Below are 24,699 nucleotides of genomic sequence, written 5' to 3' on the forward strand. Positions count from 1 at the left end.
GTGGTGGGCACCTGTAATCCCAGCTACCTAGGAGGTTGAGGCAGGAGGATCACTTGAACCCGGGAGGCGGAGGTTGCAGTGAGCCATGATCGCGCCATTGCACTCCAGCCTGGGTGACTAGAGCAAAACTCTGTCTCGAAAAAAAAAAAAAAAGAATGAAACAGCACCAAATAGACAGGTACCAGATTATAATAAGTGCACAACTGGATCTTCAAAGTTCTTTTTTATGTTGTATATATAAGGAGAACAAATACAGTATAGCTTCTATGAGAAATAAAAGCCAGAAGACAGGACTGTATTTCTAAATTCAGAGAAAGATATTTTTGAGTGAAAATTGTTAATTGCATACTCAAAAAGAATGTTCTAGGCCAGACTGGGCAATATGGTGAAACACCATCTCTATAAAAAAAAATATACAAAAATGAGCTGGGCATGGTGGCACATACCTATAGGCCTAGCTGCTTGGGAGGCTGAGGTAGGAGGATCACTTGAGCACAAGAGGTTGAGGCTTCACTGAGCCTTAATCATATCACCGTACTCCACCCTTGGCAACAGAGTGATACTACATCTCAAAATATTTATATCTGTATAAATACAGATATAGATATTTTATATCTATATATTTTACATAGATATATAAAGAGAGAGAGAGAGAGAGAAAAGAACCTTTTGTTGCCTCAATGAAAAACTTTCCTTTGAGTGTGTAACCATCAAGAGATTATGATTAATAATCCTAAAATTTATATAGACTTACAAAAGACTCATAATAGCTAAAGCCACCTTCAGCAAAATAACTAAACTGGAGGAATAATGTATCTTGACTTCAAATTATACTACAGAGCAATTGTAACCAAAACAGCATGATATTGGCATAAAAACAGACACAAAGACCAATGGAACAGAATAGAGAATACAATAATAAATCCATACATTTTCAGTCAATGAATTTTCAATAAAGGTGCCAAAAACATATATTGGGGAAAGGGCAGTCTTTTTCATAAATGGTACTGGGGAAACTAGATATCCATATACAGAAGAATGATACTAGACCCCTATCTCTCACCATATATAAAAATCAAATCAAAATAAATTAAAGACATAAATCTAAGACCTCAAACTATGAAATTACTAAAAGAAAACTTTGTGACAACTCTCCAAGATATTGGTCTGGGCAGAGATTTTTTTATTAATACCCCAAAAGCAAAAGCAACCAAAGAAAAAATGGACAAACGGGATCACACTAAGGTAAAAAGCTTCTGGACAGTAAATAAGTCAATCAACAAAGTCAAGAAACCACTAACAGGTTGGGAGAAAATATTTGCAAACTACCTATTTTACAAGGGATTAATAACCAGAAAATATAAGGAGTTCAAACAACTTTATAGGAAACAGTCTAGTAATCCAGTCAAACAATGGACAAAAGATTTGAATACACATTTCTCAGAAGACATACAAATGTCACTTAGATATGTTGAAAGGTGCTCAATATTATTGAGCATCAGAGAAATGCAGACTAAAACTACTATGAGGTATCTCACCCCTGTTAATATTCAAAAACAGGCAACAACAAATGCTAGCGAGGATATGGAGAAAAGGGAACCCTCATGCACTGTTGGTGGGAATGCAAATTTGTACAACCATTATGGTGAACAGTTTGGAGGTTCCTCAAAAAACTAAAAGTAAAGCTACCATATAATTTGGCAATCCCGTTGCTGAATATATACGCCAAAGAGAGGAAATTAGTATATTCAAGAGATATCTGCACTCCTATGTTTGCTGGAGCTCGGTTCACAATAGCCAAGATTTAAAAGCAACCTAAGTGTCTATTAAACAGATGAATGGATTAAAAAAATGTGGTACATATACACAATAGAGTACTATTCAGCCATAAAAGAGAACAAGATCCTGTCATTTGCAAAAACATGAATAGAACTGGAAGTCACTATGTTAACTAAAATAAGCCAGGCACGGAAAGACAAATATTGCAAGTTCTAGTTCATTTGTGGGAGCTAAAAATTTAAACAAATGAACTCATGGACATAGAGGGTAGAATGATGGTTATCAGAGGCTGGGAAGTGTAGTAGGGTAGAGGGAAGTGGGAACTGTTAATGGGTACATAAATATAGTTAAAACCTACAAGACCTGGTAATTGATAATGCAACAGGGTGATTGCAGTCAGTGATGATTTGTCGTCAATTTAGAAATAACTAAAAGAGTGTAATGGATTGTTGTATCACAAAGAAATAATAAATGCTTGAAGTGATGGATACCCCATTTACCCTAGTGTGATTATTATGCATTGTATGCCTGTATCAAAATATCTCATGTACCCCATATATATATGTGTGTGTGTGTGTGTGTGTGTGTGTGTGTGTGTATATATATGTATCTGCTATGTACCTATATTTTTTAAAAAAGAGTATGATTAGAACATTTCTCAGAGTTTCAGTCTTTATGTTTCTGATGATAAGACTATCTAAAATAAGAGCTGCGTTAGGAATTGCAGGTCAAATTATATTATGCCTCTAGGGTAGAGTGAGTTAGAAAATGGGAAACGTGAAGATACAACGTGCTCCTAGACAGTGAATGTAAAAGTGAACAATTTTGCATTATTGGTTAATGGCAAAGGAAATTCTAGAACTGAACATAAATTAAAGAATCTGTAAACCTACTACTGAAGCCATGTTATAGTAATTTTATTTGAAAATTGTATTTTTTTTCTATTTGTATAAATTTAAAAACTACAAGTGCAGTTTCGTTACATGGATATATTACATAGGAGTTAAGGCTTGTACAAGGTCAGGGTTACACTGTTAGATTAATGCATTTTTAAGCAGGAGAAATAAGTGTTAGAGATTTGGATGTTTGGAAGTATCCATCAACCTTGTAGTTATTTTCTTCTTTCCGCCTAGGAGAAAATTGGAGATGGTAAACAATAGAGTTTTGATTGATGCAGTAGTTACCTTTCTTGTTTGACCTCATTTTTTTATAAAAATCTTTTAAACAGAGACAATTTCTACCACGTGTTCAGATTAGATATCTTTTTGAAAAGGAAAATAAATTGCATGATAACCACAGCATACCCCCACAAAAGCAGTTAGTTATGAACAAGTTGAAGGCAGTTCTCCAATCTGTACATTTCTTAGAAAAATGTTAACAAACTTCTGCTGTTCCCTCAATTTCATTCTCTAACTTGCATGCTCAATCTTTGTCATCTTCTCTGAAGGGGACTTTTCTCAATATATAACCAAAAGAACTAAAATGGAAAATATTTTCTCAAAAGAGGCACCATGAATTGGGGACACTGAGATTGATAACAATTAATCTCAAATGATCCTTTTACATCAAATAAAAGAGGATAATGACAAATATAAATGCTCTTCACTGAAGAATAACACTAACTCTTCTCGGATCTATCTTTGTCTTACATCTCATCTTATCCTATGTCAGGTCAAATCTAGAGAAAGAGCAAGCCACAGTGACAGAGAAACCAACTTCTTTCTAGAATCTGGAGTTGTCAGAGCTGTTCTAATTCTTGAGTTCTGATTCTTAGTTTTATTAAATTCAAGACTTGAGGACAGTATCTTTTTAAATCTTAGATCTAGCAACTAATAACTATAACGTCCAGAACACTGACTGAAACACAATTTTTTTGGCTAAGTTTATGAATCCTTGAAAAGGATGCACAACTGAGTAATTTACTTGCTTAGCATTGGCTCGTAATGTATTATCCTGTTGTGCTTTACAAATAATAACTTGGTTCATCCGAGAGAGCATGCGTGGTTGCAGTAACAGAATATGCTCAAAAGTCTTGCATCCAGAAATTGGTCTCATGAGAATGTGACACATCGGAATATACTTTCCCCAAATTGAATAGGATGCACCAGAAACTATAGTTTTGCATTGAATTTTGCTCACATTTTAATGTAGGTCACATTTAAGAAATGCTCTCATTTGGCTCTTGTAGTTCATTAAAAAATCACATTGAAGGGCAGAGCAAGATGGCAGAATAGAAGCCTACACCATTTGTCTCCCAGCAGAAACATGAAATTTTAACAATGATCTGCACACAGAATAGCACCATCACAAGAACCAAAAATCAGATGAGAAATTACAGTACCTGGTTTTAACTTTATATCACTGAAAGAGGCGTTGAAGAGGGTACGGGACAGAATCACCAATGCCACCATTCCCCTGTCCTCTAGAAGTCGCTGTATGGCGCAGAGAAAGTCTATGCACTCAAGGGAGGGAGAGTACAGCGACTAGTAGACTTTACATTGAAATCAGTGCTGCTCTGTCATAGCAGAGAACAAAGCCTTGTTGGGCCCAGCCAGTGTGCATGCACTGAGGGAGCATTTGGACCAGATCCAGCCAGAGGGTAATCATCCATCCCTGTGGTTGGAACTTGAGTTTCTGCAGGCATCAGTACCATAGGCCAAACTGCTCTGGGGTCCTAGGTAAACTTGACAGGCAGCCTAGAACGTAAGGAGTGCAATTCCTCGGCAACTTCTTGTGCTGGCCTGGGCTTAGAGCCAGTGGATGAGGTAGCACGTCACCTAGAAAGTCACCAGCCAGAGAGGCTACAGGAGTGCTTGTGCTATTCCTCCCCCAACCCCAGGCAGTGCAGCCTGAAGCAAAAAAAAAAGAAAAAAAAAAAAGGACAACTTCCTTCTGCTCTAGGAGAGGATAGCAAAGAGTAAAAACATTTTGTATTGCACCTTGAATAGCAGCCCAGCCACAATAGGATATGGAACTGGGCAAAGTCATGAGTCTCCCATTCCAGGCCCAAGGTCACGGACATTTCAAGACACACCCTGGAACAAAACAGAAACCAGTGCCTTGATGGGAAGGACCAAGTCCTAGCAGGATTCATCACCTACTGACTAAAGAGCCCTTGGACCCCTAATAACCATCAGCAATACCCAGGTATTGCGCCATGGGCCTTGGGCTCTGAGATGTACTGGCTTTAGGGGTGACCTAGCATATTCCCAGCTGTGGTGGCTATGGTGAAAGACTCCTTCTATTTGAAAGAAGCAAAAGAAAAAGTAAAGGGGACTTTGTCTTGCACCTTAGGTACCAGCGTGAACACAGTGGATAGGGCAACAAGCAGGTTCTTGGGGTCCTTAAGTCCAGGCCTAGGCTCTTGGATAGTATTCCTGGACCTGCCATGGGCCAGAGGAGGGCTAACTGCCCTGAATGGGGAGCCCTTGGCTTTAAGTGAACAACAGTGGTGACCTGGCAAAACCCTCTGTGGGACAGTAGTGGCTATGGCCACAAAGAGAGGCTCCTCTGCCTGCAAAAAGAGGAGGCAAGAACAGACAGGAGTTTGTATTCTGGTTTGAGTGCCAGCTTAGCTGCAGTAGAATAGAATATCAAGTACATTTCTAAGATTTTTGACTCTAATCCCTGGCTCCTAGACAGCATCTCTGGACTTGCCTTGGTCCTGGGGGAACTCATTGCTCTAAAGGGTATGATGTAAACCTGGCTGGCCTTGCTGCCTGCTAATTGTAGGGGCCTAGGTGGTACCCAGATAGTAAGCACAGGTGGTAGCAGGTAGTGATTACAGTCTTTTATCCAAAAATACTAGGCCTTGGGTGAGACTTAGTGCTATGCTACAGGTCTTGGGTGAGATTCAGTTTTGTGCTGGCTTCAGGTCTGACCCAGCACAGTCCCAGTGGTGTTGGCCACAGGTGTGCTTATGTTACCCCATCCCCAGCTCTAGGTGGCTTCGGAGAGAGAGAGACAGAGAGGCAGAGAGAGAGAGAGAGAGAGAGAGAGAGAGAGAGAGAGACTGACTCTTTGTTTGGGAGAATGTAAGGGGAAATGAACAAGAGTCTGTCCTGGTAATCTATACAATTCTTCCAGATCTCATCTAAGGCCACCAAGGTAATATATCTATGAGTCTGCAAAAAACATAGCATTATTGGACTTAGGGGCCAAGTCCCTCTGAATACCTGGAAAGCTTTCTCAAAAAGGATGAACACACCCAGCCCAGAATCTGAATACTACAATAAATTCCTAACTCTACAATGCTCAGACACCAATGAATATCTACAAACATCAAGATCATTCAGGAAAACATGACTTCACCCAATGAACTAATAAGGCACAAGACAGTAATTGGTGTAACAGAGACATGTAACTTTTTAGACAGATAATTCAAAAGAGCTGCTTTGAGGAAACTCAAATAAATTCAAGGTAACACAGAGAAGGAATTCAGAATTCTATCAGGTAAATTTAACAAACAGATTGAAATAATTTTTTAAAAAGCAGAAATTCCAGAGGCAAAAAATGCAATTAACATACTGAAGAATTCATTACATTCTCTTAATAGCAGAATTGATCAAGTAGAAGAAAGAATCAGTGAGCTTGAAGACAGGTTATTTGAAAACACAGAGTCAAAGAAGACAAAAAGAGAAAAAAAAATGAAACACACATAAAAATCTAGAAAATAGCCTCAAAAGGGTAAATGAGTGTTATTGGTCTTAAAGGGGGGTAGAGAAAGAGGTAAGTGTAGAAAGATTATTCAAATGAATAATATCAGAGCACTTCCAAAACTTAGAGAAAGATATTAACATTCAAGTACAAGAAGGTAATAAAACACCAAGAAGATTTAACCCAAAAGAAATTACCTCAAGGTCTTTAATAATCCAACTTCCAAAGGTTAAGGACAAAGAAAGTATTCTAAAAGCAGCAGGAAAAAAGAAATGAGTAGTATACAATGGAGCTTCAATACATCTGGTATCAGACTTTTCCATGGTTATCTTACGTAACAGGAGAAAGTGGCATGATATATTTAAATTGCTGAAGGAAAAAAAATACATACATCATGAATAGTACATCAGGCAAAAATATCCTTCAAGCCTGAAGAAGAAATAAAGACCTTCAGAAACAAACAAAAGCTGAAGGATTTCCTCACTAGGCCTGTCCTACAAAAAAATGCTAAAGGGAGTTCTTCAGTGTGAAAGAATAAAATGCTAATGAGCAAGAAGAAATCATCTGAAGGTACAAAACTCAATGGTAATAGTAAGCATATAGTAAAACACAGAATATTATAAGCTGTAATTGTGGCTTGTAAACTACTTTTACTTTAAGTAGAAACTTTAAATGATGAACCAATCAAAAATAATAACTTCAACAACTTTTCAAGATGTAGTACAATCTGACCTAATGAGGAAAAAAGTTAAAAAGTGAGGGGGATGAAATTTAAATGTAGAACTTTTAGGAGTTTCTATTACATGTTTGTTTGTTTATGCAATCAGTGTAGTCATCAGTTTAGAATAATGTGTTATAAGATAGTATTTGCAAGCCTCATATTAACCTCAAATCAAAAACATACAAGGGATACATAAACACACAAAGCCAGAAATCAAATAGTGCCACAAGAGAAAAATCACCTCGACTAAAAGGAAGACATAAAGGAAGGAAAAAAGGAAAAGAAGAACATGAAACAACCAGAAAACAAATAACAAAATGGCAGGAGTCAATCTTTATTTACAAATAATAACACTGTAAATGGACTAAATTCTCCAATAAAAAGTCATGCGGTGGCTAAATGGATGAAAAAACCAGACACAATGATGTGTTGTTTACAAGAAACACACTTCACTTATAAAGAGACACATAGACTGAAAATAAAGGGATAGAAAAAGATATCCATGCCAAGGGAAATGAAAAAGAGAGCATGAATGGCTATAATTATATTAAAAAATAGATTTCAGGACAAAAACTATAAAAAGACACAAAATAGGTCATCATACAGTGATAAAGGTGCCAATCAAGCAATAGGATATAGTGATTATATATATATATATATCCAACACTGGAGCACCCAGATATATAAAGCAAATATTATTAGAGCTAAAAAGAGGAATAGATCTCAATACTACAATAACTACAGACAACACCCCACTTTCAGCATTGAATAGAACTCCCAGACAGAAAATTAAGAAACACTGGACTTATAATGAAGGGACTTAATAGATATTTACAGAATATTTCATTCAACAGCTGCAGAATCCACATTCTTCTTAGTACATGGATCCTTCTTAAGGATAGAGTGTATGTTAGGTCACAAAACAAGTCTTAATGCATTAAAAAAAAATTGAAGTAATAGCAAGCATCTTCTCTCACAATGATGGAATAAAACTAGAAGTCAATAACGAGGAATTTTGGAAACTATACAAACATGTGGAAATTAAACAATGCGTTCCTAAATGACTAGTTGGTCAATGAAGAAATTAAGAAGACATTAAAAAATTTCATGAAAAAAATGATAAAGAAAATACAGCATACTAAAGCCTACGTGAGGCAGCAAGTGCCTACATCAAAAAAGAAAAAAAATAAAATAAATTACCTAATGACTCATCTTAAAGAATTAGAAAAGCAAAAGCAAACCAAACCCAAAATTTGTGGAAATCATCATTCTCAGCAAATTAACACAGGAACAGAGAACCACATGTTCTCACTCATAAGTGGGAGTTGAACAATGAGAACACATGGACACAGGGAGAGGAACATCCCATACTGGGGCCTTTCAGGCGGTGGGGGGCTAAGGAAGGGATAGCATTAGGAGAAACAGCTAATGTAGATGATGGGTTGATAGGTGCAGCAAACCACCATGGCACATGTATACCTGTGTAACAAACCTGCACGTTCTGCACATGTATCCCAGAATGTAAAGTGTAATTAAAAAAAGAAAGAAAATAATAGAGAAGGAATAAATGAATTTCAACTTAAGAAAACAAAACAAAATATCATTGAAGCAAGAAGCTGTTTTTTGTAAAGAAAAGAGAGAAAAGACCCAATTAAATAAAAATCAGAGATGGAAAAGGAGACATGACAACAGATAATGTATATATCCAAAGAATCATTAGTGGCTACTATGAGCAACTACAGGCCAATACATTGAAAAATCTAAAGGAAATGGATAAATTCCTAGACACATACAACCTAAAAAGAACCATGAAGAAATCCCAAACTCAAATAGGCCAATAACAAGAAATAAGTTAAAAGCTGTAATAAATCTCTCCCAGTAAAGAAAACACTACGTTGTGATGACTTCACTGCTGAAATCTACCAAACATTTAAAGAAGAACTGATAGCAATCCTACTTAAACTATTCCAAAAAACAGAGGTGGAGGGATTACTTCCAAATTCCTTCTATGAGGCCAGTTATCCTGATACCAAAACAAGACAGAGACACATTAAAAAAAGGAAACTACAGGCCAATATCTCCAAGGAATACTGATGAAAAACTTCTCAAGAAAATATTAGCAAACCCAATTCAACAATGCATTAAAAAGATTATTCATTATGACCAAGTGGGATTTACCTAGGGATGCAAGGATGGTTCAACATATGCAAATCAATTGATATGATACATCATATGAACAGAATGAAGGACAAAAACCGTATGATCATTTCAATTGATGCCAAAAAACCATTTGATAAAATTCAACATCCGTTTATGATAAAAACCTGCAAAAAGTTGGGTGTATAAGAACCATACCTCAATATAATAAAAGCCAGATATGATAGACTCACAGCTAGTATCATACTAGATGGGGAAAAACTGGAAGCCATTCCTTCAAGATCAGTAACATAACAAAGATGACCACTTTCACCACTGATATTTGACATAGTACTGGAAATCCTACCTAGAGCAATCAGACAAGAGAAAGATATAAAAGTCACCCAAATTGGAAAGAAAGAAGTAAAATTATCCTTGTATGCAGATGATATGATCTTACATTCAGAAAAATCTAAAGTCTCCACACAAAAAAAGACTATTAGAACTAATGAAAAAATTCAGTAAAATTGCAAATTACAAAATCAACATACAAAAATCAGTTGCATTTTTACACACCAAAAGTGAACAACCTGGAAAAAAATAGTAATCACATTTATAATAGCTGCAAGCTAAATTAAATATCTAGGAATTAACCAAAGAAGTGAGAAATCTCTATAATGAAAACTATAAAACATTGATGACAGAAATTAAAGAGCACACCAAAAAATGGAAAGGTATTTTATGTTAATGGATCAGAAGAACAAATATTGTTAAAATGTCCATACTACCCAAAGCAATGTATATATTCAATACAATCTCTATCAAAATACCAATGACTAGCTTCACAGAAATAGAAAAATTAATGCTAAAATTTATATGAACCACAAAAGACCAAGAATAGCCAAAGCTATCCTGAGCAAAAGGAACAAAACTGGAGGAATTACATTACCAGACTTTAAAGTATACTACAGAGTTATACTACACAAAACAGCATGGTACTGGCATTAAAACAGACACACAGAGACAATGGAACGTAATAGAGAACACAGAAATAAATCCACACATCTTCAGTGAACTCATTTTTGACAAAGTTGCCAAAAATATACATTGGAGAACAGTCTCTTCAAAAAATTTTGCTGGGAAAAATTGTATATCTTACACAGAAGAATTAAACTAGACCTCTAGCTCTCATCATATATAAAAATAAAATCAAAATGGATTAGTGATTTAAATCTAATACCTCAGACTATAAAACTAATACAAGAAAACATTGGGAAAATGTTCCAGGCCTTTGATTTGGAAAAAAATTTTCTTGATTAATGCCCCCAAAGCACAGGCAACCTAAGCAAAATTGGAAAAATGGGATCATATCAAAATAAAAAGCATCTAAGCCTTCTGCACATCAAAGAAAACAATCGATAAAGTCAAGAGACTACCCACAGAATGGGAGAAAATATTTGTAAACTACTCATCTGACAAGGATTAATAATCAGAACACATAAGGAGCTCAAACAACTTTATAGGATCAATTTTAATAATTTAATGATAAATGGGTACAAGATTTGAATAGGTATTTCTCAAAAGGAGAAATACAAATGGCAAACAGGCCTATGACAAAGTTTTCAATATTACTGAGCATCAGAGAATTACTAATCAAAACTACAATGAGATATCATCTCACCCTAGTTAAAATGACTTATATCCAAAAGACAGGCAATAACTAATGCTCGCGAGAATGTGGAGAAAAGAGAATCCTTGGTGCACTGTTTGCGATAATGTACAACCACACGAAGAATAGTTAGGAGTTTCCTCAGCAAACTAAAAACAGACCCACCACTGCTGGGTATATGCTCAAAATTAAGAAAATCGGGATTTCAGAGAGATATCTGCACTCTCATGTTTGCTGCAGCACTGTTCACAATAGCCGAGATAATGGAAACAACCTAAGTGTTCATCAATAGATGTATGGATAAAGCAAATGTGGTACTTACATGTAATGGAGTACTATTCAGCCATAAGAAAGAATGAGGTCTTGTCATTTGCAACAACATGGATGGAACTGGAGGACATTATAAGTGAAATAAGCCAGGCGCAGAAAGACAAAACTGCATGTTCTCGTTTATTTGTGAAATCTAAAAATCAAAACAACCTCATGGTGATAGAGAGCAGACTGATGGTTACCAGAGACTTGGTAGGGTAGTAGGGGTTGTGGGTAGAGATGGGGGGTAATATCTGGGCACAAAGATAATAATTAGAAAGCATAAATAAGACACTATTTGATAGCACAACAGGGTGACTATAGTCAATAATAATTGTACATTGTAAAATAAATAAAAGAGTGTAATTGGATTTCTGTAACAAATAAGAAATGCTTGAGGAATGGATACCCCATTTACCCTGATGTGATTATTATGCATTGCATGCCTGTATCAAAATATCTCATGTACCTCATAAATATATACACCTGCTATGTACCCACAAAAATAAAAAAATTAAAATAAAAAAATCACACGCAAGAAATGGCAAAGCATAAGGCCTTTAAGTGAGAAGATCACTAAGACTCAATTGATATTGCACTTAAGTTCAAGATTATCCAGTGTGCAGATCAATATCAGGAGTGTTTCCTGTAAGTGGGAGAAAATCACAATTATGATCCTTCTCATAGGAAAAGCACTGCTTAGATGCTGAGGAGTGCTCAGGGCAATTCCCAATTTTATTTTATTCACAAAACATATCTTCATCAGTAAAAGTAAGAAATGAGCTGGTAGATAACTATTATTTCTGTAAAATTCACTAAGGCTAAAATACAAGAATACTGTTTTATGATAAGAGTTCAAATAGGTGAGGGAGGGATACTATATTAAGGTATCCAATTGACCACATATGAAAAAATATCTTTATACAGATAACTGCCTAGTATAAGAGATTCTATCTCTAATATAATTTCTTTACTTGTCTTCTAGTATTACAAACAGGAATGAAAAAATGTTTGGATAAGTTAATAAGACTTATGAAATTAAAAGTAGACTAGAAGAAAGACTGATAACGAGAGCTATATCTGGAAATTTTTCTGTCATGAGAAGTTAATAGCATACATTTTACACTAAGGCTGAATAATATGTCACACAGATTAAGGTAATACAAAGGATAACAAGAAGGCCCCTTTCATCCAACTAAAATCAGTTATCTACTAGATTCCTCCAATGCATAAAATGTCAATGTGGTATATCCTTTTCTTCTCTGATAATGTCTTCCTCATAGTTTTTATTGCAAATATCTAACCAAACTCTCATATGATTTTTGTTATGACAACCATCAAATTGTTTTATGCCCACCTTAGAACATGGATATATTGGCAAAGGGAAAATGAACGAGGCTAGGGAGGGACTAGTAACTTAATTACACAATATGATCACAACAGCAGGTTGGGGAATGTCAAGATTGTGTTTCCAGGGAAGCTGACTTGCTGCTGAGATTTCCATTTAAGTTTATCAGAGTGTGCTTTCAGAAGCCACATCCATGGAAGAGAGAAGAAAGATTCTGGACTGTGCAGATGATGAAGCAATGAAGTCCCAGCAAGGTCTCTGTCAACTCTGAAGTGACCTCTGATGCTACAATGACCCCTTAGAGTTGTCAGGATTCGAGTTTGAGGCCTGGGCCTTTAGGCTCCTGTATCAAAAAGTCATTGTATGCAGGCTGTCTCTGAAAAGGGTCTTGATTTTGGGCTAGATATCTCACTTCAGCTAAGTCAAGCTCTCTGAAGAGTTGAAAACTGAGAACTATCAGTCAAGAGCAGCAGCTGGGATATACAATCTCAACCCCAATGTGGGTCTCGGGTAGCATACACCGCATTTACAACAAAGATGGACTACTTTTTTCAAATTTAGCCAACTTTCTCATTATTATTCTCTGATAAAAATTTTCATGTTCACTCTTTTACAGTCTCTTTTCAACACAAACTACAGATATGCCGGACTTTTCTACCATTTTCCTATTTCTTTTCTCCTTAGTGAGTCCATCTTACAACATTTTGAATGTGTCTATTCAATGTCACATTGTATGCCAAATATGAAAGTAAACTAGGTAAAATTATATAGAGACAATGAAATTTTTCCATTCTGTTTTTTAAAGAGAAATTATGACTGGTATGCATTTTCTATTTTTATGGTTTCTAGGTTGTACTTCCTTTGTTCTACATATTACCATATGCATGAGTCACTGCACCCTTTGTGTGTATATCTTAACTGCTATTCTCACTTACATGCAGAAATGTGTGCCATCATTCTTCCTCAATATTTTAGTTGAATTGTAAATATTAAAAGTAGTTGTGTTTTTATGACAGAACTAGGAGAGCCTACTTCATTATGATAAAATAAATGCTGCCAAGTCAGTAGTCAACAATAAACAGGACTGCTGAGCTTTCTTTCCATATACTCATGTCTTAGATTGTCTGAGAAAATACAATATTCAGAATGTAACATAACTATTCACCTTCTATGGTATATTCATTGATATCCTAATAAAAAGAGAAGGTTTTAGAATTGGGAGTCTTAAACCAGTAACTCCAAAAAAACAGAAACATCAAATGAATTCTCATTTGATGTACGGTATTTGAGAATTTTAGAGATGTCTGAGTAATTAAACAGTCAATTCAAAAATTTCTCACAGATTAGTCGATTATGACTGATAAAATTGTTATTAAAATTGAAAATATGTATTTCAAAAATGAATTTTGCCTGGCAGAATACTGATTTTGACGGGTTTCTTTTTTGTTTTTTTTTTGAGACGGAGTCTCGCTCTGTCGCCCAGGCTGGAGTGCAGTGGCGCCATCTCAGCTCACTGCAAGCTCTGCCTCCCAGGTTCACGCCATTCTCCTGCCTCAGCCTCCCCAGTAGCTGGGACTACAGGCTCCCACCACCACGCCCGGCTAATTTCTTGTATTTTCAGTAGAGATGGGGTTTTGCCATGTTAGCCAGGATGGTCTCGATCTCCTGACCTCGTGATCCGCCTGCCTTGGCCTCCTAAAGTGCTGGGATTACAGGCGTGAGCCACTGCGGGTTCTTGATAAGTATTCCCTAAACACTCTTTTCACCTTCCCCCAACTCTACCAGTTTTATCAGAGTAACTGAACCTCATGATTCTGGGGTCAGTCTTACATGAAATAACCAGTCTCAATTCTAAACTGTTTCATCATTAACATTCCATTATATTGCAACTTAGATCCTTATATATCCCACAAAACATGTACATAAGTTGAATATTAATATGAAGTATTTATTGGTATACTTGTTTATTTATTGTCAATCTTGTACACAGAGCTGCAAGCTACATGGAGAACTATACATGGTGCTCACCACTGTATCTTCAGGGTCAAGAACAGAGCCTCAAACATAAAAGGCAATTAACAAGTAGCCACGGAATTTAAATATGAGTATGAATCAACTCCTTAATTCATGGTCTATCAAATCCATATTAATAGAAATTTTGAAAATAAACTGTAACTCTTGTTCTAAAAGAAACTGATAATATTTATGCAATCTCTGTGCTTTAATTTATATTTGATACATGCCTTCTTGTAACAACAACTCATTTCACAATTAATATTTGCTAGGCTATACGTATACAACGGGGAGCAAAAAGTTTCCTGTCCCAGCTCTCAATATATTACATCCTACGAGGAAAGTCAATATTGATCAAGTACTTACACAAATATCCGCATTCAGAGTATATGAGCACCATAGAAACACACCAACAAAAATTGCAGGCATCTAGGAAAGTGTGTAAATACCAAATGAGATTAACTAAGGAAACTAAGAAAGGCTTTTCTCAAAAAATTAGCATTGGAGTTGAGATCCGAACACTGAGTGTGAATTAATAAGGTGTGAGCGTGGGTATTCTCATGCACTCATGCAGCGTATTATACAAAGGTGCTGGAGCAAAACCAGTGTTAACACCTGTGCTGATGGAACACGTCAGAAGGATCCAGTGATGCACAGTCACCTATTCTCTCTGAACCCTGAATGGCAAAATGGTATGCAGAGTGTTGTGGAGCTGGTTTTATCAGAAGGATCTTGCACCTTCACTGTGCTTCCATGATGTGGGGTTAAAAAGAGTCAACTACAGGTGCTCAGGTTAACTACAGGTATTAACAAGAGTTAACCCCATATCTTTGCTTCCATGATATGGGGTTAACTACAGGTGCTCACCACCATGCCGGAATAATTATAACTGCAGGAGAAGTAGACTGCTGTATTACCAAGCAGTCTAAGCTTAAGTAGAACTATACAGGGGAATGCTGAAAATGCTATCTGCCCAACATCTTGGGGCCCAGCTCTATGGAAAAATGAATTTAGATACAATCACTCAAAAGAAGGAGTGCCTTCTTTCCAAGGTAGCTTTTTGCCAGGAAACCGCAATACATCTCTAGGGTCAATCCTGCTTTTCTCCAGGTAGAAGTAGGGAAGTAGCAAAGACTATAAGTTAAGAAAAAGAAGAGGATACCTACAGACGTGAAAGAAGGCTGCTGAAGCTGGAGTAAAGATCATGGGAGATTTCTACTTCATTATATTTTATGCTTAGGGTTATGTTCATTTTTAATCACAGTGTATTCATATTAGTGATTTTGTTATAAATATTCTTCATGTGGCCGGGCGCGGTGGCTCATGCTTGTAATCCCATCACTTTGGGAGGCCGAGGTGGGCAGATCACCTGAGGTCAGGAGTTCCAGAGCAGCTTTGCCAACATGGTGAAATCCAGTCTCTACTAAATATACAAAAATTAGCCAGGTGTGGTGGTGGGCGCCTGTAATCCCAGCTACTTGGGAGGCTGAGGCAGGAGAATCACTTGAACCTGGGAAACAAAGTTTGCAGTGAACCGAGATCGTGCCACTGCACTCCAGCCTGGGCGGCAGTGCAAGACTCTGCCAAACAAACAAACAAACAAACTATATATATATATATATATATATCTTCTCCATGCACTTCAATATTTGGCTCAGCGTGAAGTGAACATTTGAAATAGGATAGAAGTTTTTTTATTGTTTTTAGTTTAAGCACTCGGCCATAAATAAGCACACTGTCAGAGGAAATTTTACTGAAGTTCAGTATTTGATGCAGTCCATCCTCTAACAAAACCAAAAATAAAATAAAACAACAACAACAAAAATAATTTTCCAAAAACAGGACTAGTGTTTGATATAGCCCATGCCACCCAAGTCTCATAAGAGCTCTGTGTCATTGTCTTTACCTGGCTGAATCAAACTTTCTGTGGAAAAGTCACCAGATTCTTAGATTTAGGTGGGGTTTGTTTGTTTGTTTGTTTTGTTTTTGAGGTAGGGTCTTACTCTGCCCCCCAGGCTGGAGTGGAGTAGCACAATCATGGCTCACTGCAGCCTCGACCTCTGAGCTCAAGCAATCCTCCCATCTCAGCCTCCCAAGTAGCTGGAACTACAGGTGCACACCAACGTGACTGAATAATTTTTGTATTTTTGGTAGACACAGGGTTTTACCATGTTGCCCAGCTGGTCTCAAACTCCCGGGCCCAAGTGATCCTCCTGCCTCAACCTCCCAATGTACTGAGATTAAAGGTGTAAGCCATCGCGCTCAGCCTTGGATTTAGGTTTTCAAGTAGACTAATATGGCACAAATACCATTTTAAAAAGGTTCAAACTACTAAGAACACAGCAAACAAACAATAAAACCCGGAATCCTTATATAAAATACAGACGAAATTAGCAGTTATCATGTTTTACCTAGAGAGAGTGCTTGTGAAACATACACCACCACCCTATAAGGTACATGTTAATAAATAGTGGGCTAATGCTAGATGTATTTTAACATACAGCTGTATACATATAAAACTTATCTGTTAGAATTGCAGAAAGCATTTTCAGCCATGCTTGAACCATCAGAGATGTAAGCCAGGAATTTTGGATCACCTTTGCCGAGCACATGTTATTTTCGTTATTGGATTGTTGATGAAAGGCTGATATAGTATACTAAAAATAGTCACCATCACATAGTGGAAAATACTTCCCAAATACTCCAAACTAAAGTGTTTCTATTTCTTTTGACTTAAGTGTAACTTTTACTGTGACTGTGCCACTGACTCACCACTTCTCTCCAACTCTACACATATCCTCAGGCTTTCTTCTCCAGCATTTCGTTGAATCTCTAATGCTCAGTGTCCCCACTGGTAACACTGCTCCTGGTTGACGGTATTGTAGAATTATGGATGACAAATACATTTCATTTTGAGTGCTGACCTTTATAGATTAGTAAGGGCTTTCAGAAGCACTGTGTTAAAGTGCTCTTTATCTGTGTTGCAAACTGCAATTGAGACTGGTAGCAAAATGCACTGGTGTTAATTATTATGTCAGCCATAAACACTGGACAGGGTGGAGGAAGAATAAGCATTCGTCTTCAGTAAATTCCATCAAAACAAAACATCCTAAAAACATCATCTAACTAACAAGATAGTGAAAAGATATTTGAGAAGAAAAAAATCCAGAGAGATGAATGAATAAGGTGCTTTGCACCACTTTTGCACAGTGGGAATTAGCTGATGCAGCAGAGGTGGTCTAGAAACCCTGCGTCGCTTTGGACAGTGTCTCAGACACAGGAAGAGACCATTTGGAGTTCATGTCCTACCAAGGGTGAGGACTAGATTGTCAAATCCCAGACAAGTACACATTTGAGATTTGACACAGTATCAAGGTATACTAATAATTTTAACAATATGGGAAGACATAGGTCTCAGTAAGAGCAGGAAGCACTTGAGATCCTCAACACAGAATACCAGGTCTTTTCTTAATATACTCTCTGGGCCAGATTAATTAATATCTGAGGTCTCCAAGTTATGTATGTGATCACATCATTCGCACAAAAGGAAACCATCTTAAGCAAAGCATATCACTGTTTTGAATTCTGATAGTAAAAATTACGTTTGTTATATGATCCATAAATATACAAACTCCAAGTTTCTTCACCTTATTCTAGATAGACGAGTTACACACTGCTGAATGCTTACTATACATAAGGACTGCATCACACAAATATCATTAGTTTATTTGCTAGGAGGTCTTTCACTGAGATATTTTCAAGATTTATCTGGTTCACTTTCCTTCTTTAATTCTTGGGGGCAATGTCCTGGTAAAGCAAGAGACCTGATTCCAAGTCAATTGCTAACTATTTTCTTCCTATTTTCTTATATTTCTTATAGCTTAGGTGACATAAATAAGAAGATGTTTGTTACTCTAGCATAATAAAATAAATTACATTATGATTTGTTTGCATTTAAATATTAGTTCCTTCTGGATATTGTTTTATATGAGAGATATGGATCTAAATGTGCTATACAATTATCCCAGTATTATTCATGACATACTAATTTGCAGTTAAAATTCATTAATATTTTTACCTTATGAAAATATATAACATGCACTATATATGTATAGTATTACATTATTCTTTTCCTTCAATAAAAACTTGCATTTCTGAGTTCATTAAATTCTTAATTTGCTTTAGCAAATAATAAAATGTTTTTATGTTGATAATATATTGTGGATTCTATGGCTTCTAATAATTGTCTTTATGGAAACAGTACAGAATCCTTCCATCCAGAATTTATGTGGCAGTTGGAAGGAAGGTGCAGGGAATCATAAGAAACACAAAGAATCTTTCCATTTGTTTTTCTTTTCTAATTACAGAACTTTTACAAAGAAACAAAATATAAGGAATAGTAAAATTAAAAGGTATATATACATTACCTTGACTTGAGAATTGTTCGTTTGTTTGTTTGTTTGTTTGTTTTGAGATGGAGTCTTGATCTGTCTCCCAGGCTGGACGACGGTGGCGACATCTCGGCTCATTACAACCTCCGCCTCCCAGGTTTAAGCAATTCTCCTGCCTCAGCCTCCTGAGTAGCTGAGATTACAGGCATGCACCACCACATCTGGCTAATTTTTGTATTTTTTAGTAGAGACAGGGTTTCACCATGTTACCTAGGCTGGTCTTGAACTCCTGACCTCAGGGTGATCCACAAACCTCAGCCTCCCAAAGTGCTGAGATTACAGGCATGAGCCCCTGTGCCCGGCCAAGAATTGTTAACGGAAGTATTTGCTTCAAAGAGTCTTTATGTTAAAAGTAATTTAAAGTAAATTATAGGCAGCATTACATCTCAATAATAAATACTTCACTATAAATAAAAACTCTTTTTATAACCATTATATATCACACTAACAAAAGGGTCAATAATTCCCTAATTGTTTTTAATACCCAATCTATATTTATATTTCTCCATTTTCTCAGTATCATTTAGTCATTTACAGCTGGTTGAATGGATAATCATCCTTTTGAAAGAAAGCATATACCTTGCTTTTGGCTGCCACAGCTCTTAAGCCTCTTTAAATCTAGAAAAGTCTTCTCTTTGACATGGCAATGCTTTGTTGAAAAGTGATGTCATTTGTTCTGTGGATTTTTCCCACCCTCTACATTAATCTGACTGTTTTCTCAAGGTGGCATTTGACTTTTCAATCACCTTTTGTTACCTGCAAAAATGGACTTTACAAAAAGGCTCAATTGGATTCATGCTAAAATAATTTTGTCAAGATTACTTCTGACATGATGCTGTATAGATTGCATCACATCAGGAGATTTGCCGTGCTTTGTTGTACCACCATTAGTGATGCCAAGATTTATCTCTGACTTAAAGTAGCGACAGTCATAACTCCCAACACAAACAGGAAGTAAGCTGATGATGAGACTGTACTTATGCACTAAGAGTTTGACATCAACATTTTACCTAATGGTTTTAACATGCATTAAAGATCTTTCCCAAATCAGTATTTTAGATGTTAAAAAATAGAAAATTTGAAAAATTTCTTCTCTATCTACATTTATTCACTGCTATTCTTCAGTAAAGAAGACCTTTTTCTAATCAACTACATGGTTTGTAACCTTGAAAATAATTCCTACAGGAAAGGCAGTATTAGTGTGTAATTCTTTCCCTTTATCAACTTTCAGAGAGGAAGACTCATTTCTAATGATGGCAAATAGGTATTTCTTGTCATTGTTGTCTTGTTTTTATTTTCTCTTTTTTAATATTATTATAAACTCCTGAATTTGTATATATTTATTGTGTTTCAAGGAACCACAGGAGTCCTCTCTTTGATGCTCAAGTAATTCTACAATTGGCCAATAAAGAGGGGTTCGAGCTGGCTTTTGTGTTTTTTCGCACCCTCACATTTATGTTTGCTGGCTTTTTGCTTTTCTCACAGGGAGGTATTCTGGGGCTTTTTCACATACTCCCTATCCAGAACTAGACTGTGCCAAATCTCCAAGAAGCTCTGGCTGTTCTTAATAAAAAGTGGGATTTAATGGTTCTTAGAGATTATAGTGTTCATTTTCAATGGGTATTATTGCTTCTAGACGCTTTGGCAGTCAGACTGAAAACTATAATACAATTTAATTCCATTACCTGGTCTTTATTATTTTAATATGTTTATCTATTTTATTTCACCTAGAAACTTAATTTCTAAAAACATCAATACAATTATTTGCTTTTCATATCACATGCATAAAATAGTTTCAAAATGACCATAAAATATTATCATTAACAGCAAGACTGGGGAAAGAAACATAAGATATTTTCACATTTCTTTTTGTCCTTAGGCACCATGTTGACTTACATTATCTTCTGTTTATTGAAAAGAAGACCTCCACACGCATTTTCAAAGCCTATATCATTCACAAGTGTGCTTATATAAAAGCGAAATTATACATGAAATAATTTAGTTAAGCTACTTTTAAATCCTTCTGTATTCCTAGTCTTGTTATTCTGAATCTTTTAAAACCGAGTCATCAAAGGCTATGTTGTTCCTGTTCTGTTCTATGCTGTCCTTTCTGTCACGTGGGGAAAACAACCTCCTTCCTTCCTTTCTTTCTTTTGAAACTGACTCTTACTCCATCGCCAGGCTGAAGTGCAGTGGTGCAATCTCAGTTTACTGCAACCTATGCCTCCCAGGTTCAAGCAATTCTCCTGCCTCAGCCTCCAGAGTAGCTGGGATTACAGGCGTATATCACCATGCCTGGCTAATTTTTGTATTTTTAGTAGAGATGGGGTTTCACCATGTGGGCCCGGCTGGTCTCAAACTCCTGATTTCACATGATCCACCCGCCTCAGCATCCCCAAAGTACTCAGATTACAGGCATGAGCCACTGCTCCCGGCTGCAATATTTCTTTAAATGTTTCAAGTTTCTCTGGGTTTTTCTTCCAAGTTATTGGCACCTGTTCAAGTGCATTATTCATTATTCTTAAAATTTCTACATCAGGAAGCTTTTGACAAATTGATATGTGCAGTTTTAAAGATAGTTCTCATGTATGTGTGAATAAGTCAGTCACTGCAGCCAATCATTGCTTTAAATGTCGTCAACTGTACTGATAAATTTGGCAAATGTTTTGGTTTCAGTAGCATCGGATGGTATGCAACACCAACATGTACAATACCAACTGTGCAAGCAACTTCATTTAGGTGAAGAAAAGCAAACCTATTAATAGGTTGACATGTATAGGCAGTGATAATTAGAACATGACCAACCCATTACCCAAGAAAAAGGTGACATTATATGCAACATACAACTTGATTTTAGAGCTGTGAAAAAACATGCTTGCTCATAAATAATAAGATTTTGCCAAATCCTCTCCTTTTGGGATAAATAAAAGGATTTCTTTCATTGTAAGTTTGTTGTCAAATTTTCTGATCTTTATCAACTTGAGAGATGAGAAAACATATTCAGTATTGTTTTAATTTGATCTTCTATTATCCAGGGTAAATCTGAACATTATTTTCACAGCTTTAAATGTTATTAGTATTTCTTTGTGATTTTTTTCATGTCATTTACCATATTTACATCTGGAGTTTGGGCTTTTAAAATGCTGATTTCAAAGAGGCTGTAATGAGTTTGTGAGATTAGCCTTTGCTTATTATGTAAGTAGAAATTATTTTCCTATATTTTTGTTTTTATCTTTGCTTATGATATTTCTTCTTTTCTATAAAAACCAGTTAATTTTATAACCGAAATAATTTCCTGTATTTATTCCGGAATTTGAATCATAAATTTTTTCCACTCAAGTTTATAAAAAATTAAACAAATGTTTTTGTAAAAATTGTACGGTTTAAGTTTATATTTAATCTGTGACCCATGTGGAAATGATCCTATCGTAGATACAACGTGAGGTAACATTTTACAAATATTTATTCAGTTGCCTCGACATCATTTATTTAAAAGTCCACTGTGTTGCCATTGATTTGAAATGCCACTTCTATTGCATAAAATTTTTTCTTACATACTGAGTTCTCTATATGGATTTTATATTCCATTCCATTCATCTGTCTCTGTACCTGCGCCATATACAGTGATTTTATTATTGAGGTTTCATCTTTGTTTCAATATCTAGTAGTTTTTTCAGAGGTGTTACCCAGTTATGCTAGCATTGCTAGAACCTACTGTTTTTCTCAGGACCTACTTACCACTTTCTTCATGTAAGTTTAACATGTTTCTTATTGTTGTACTTCATATTTTTTTATATAGGAAATCAGGTCTTCTTTTCCATTGTGTCTTCTAATTGATAGTTGTATACATAAAGATAGAGTAGAAAATAGATAGTTAACAGATTAAGTTAATTTTATATCTTGCTCCCTTACTAATTTTTTATGACTGTAGCATATTTTCAATAGATTCTTTCAGTTTTACAGCTATATATTTTTTACCTCTTCCTCTATAATATTTATGCATCTATTTGCTTTCTTTTTTCTAATTTCATTGACCAATATCTTCAGTACAGGTTTAATTTTTTATATTTTAAGTCTAACGTGTGCTCAGAAATCCACATTAAGCAAGCATACAGATCAATACATTATTATCAAGTGGCTACCTTTGTGCTTCCACCATGTAAAAGAATATTGTCAGACCTATCTTTAAAAAATCACTCTGACCTCTCTAACAATTATTGCTATTTCTTATTTTATGGAATCACTTCTTTTCTTGATAGTTTCATAAACTAAGGTGTATCATTAAAATTAGAATTTAATTTTCTCTGTTTGTTTCTCACAATTTGTTTTTCTCCCTATTTATTATTGAAGAAACTGAATTTTGCTGACTACATTCCTGTACTTGGCATGTTCCTCTGTACTCTGAATGTCAATATATGACTTTTTAATTGGATCTATAGGCCTCATTGAATTCAGTTTCATTTCTTTTTTCAAGATGTATTTGTTTCTTAGGGCTTCCATAATCAATTACAATAAACTGGATAACAAAAAAAAAAAAAGCAGAAATTTACTGTCTCACAGTTCAGGAGGCCAGAGATCCAAATCCAGTTGTCGGCAGTGTTGATTCCCTGTAAGAGCTCTAGAGAAAAACCTTTTCTTGCTCTTTTTTTTTTTTTTTTTTTTTTTGAGAGACAGGGTCGTGTGCTATCTCCCGGGCTGTAGTGCAGTGGCGCTATCTTGGCTCACTGCAACCTCCACCTCCCAGGTTTAAGCAGTTCTCCTGCCTCAGCCTCCCGAGTAGCTGGGATTACAGGCACTTGCCACCATGCTCGGCTAATTTTTTGTATTTTTAGTAGAGGTGAAGTTTCACTATGTTGGCCAGGCTGGTCTCGAATGCCTGACCTCGTGATCCACCCGCCTGGGTCACCCAAAGTGCTGGGATTACAGGCATGAGCAACCGCGCCCAGCCTTCTTGCTCTTTTTAACTTTTGGTGGTTGCTGGCAAGTGTCAGTGTTCATGGCTTATCACTCCAAGCTCTGTCTCCATCATTCCATGGCCTTCTCTCATGCACGTCACCTCTGATCTCTGTGTGTCTGTCTCCTTATATAAGAAAGTGATTGGATTCAGAGCCCATGAGGTCATATTGATATTGAGAATCAGTTACCCTCAATAGCCCATCCTAATCCTAATCCAGTATGACCTCATGTTCCTCTGTAAAAACACCCTATTTAAAAAAAAAAAAAAAGTCACATTCACAGATAGGAGGGGTTAGGACGTGAACACATCTTTTCCAGAGACATAATTCAACCCATTATAAAAGACTACTTCGTAGGTGCTCTTGTTCATCATCACTAAGTACATTGTATCTCATTGCCTCTCTTTGTAATAGTAGCAGTAATTGATGATCGATATCAGGATTCTTAATTCAATATAAGTTGCAAAATTGTGATATACCAATTTTATCACTTTGTATATGTATGTATGTGTGTGTTTCAAATATTTCTTATAATAAATAACGTTTTATATTATTCATTGCCCGGTAGAAGATATTTGGGATGAAGTAAATGAATGCTTGACTCTTTCTATTTATTTACCAGTGTCATTTACATTGGAATCATGGATTTTTGTAGGTGCTCT

The sequence above is a fragment of the Nomascus leucogenys genome, chromosome 2 (genome assembly GCF_006542625.1).
Source record: "Nomascus leucogenys isolate Asia chromosome 2, Asia_NLE_v1, whole genome shotgun sequence".
NCBI classification, from domain to species: Eukaryota; Metazoa; Chordata; class Mammalia; order Primates; family Hylobatidae; genus Nomascus; species Nomascus leucogenys.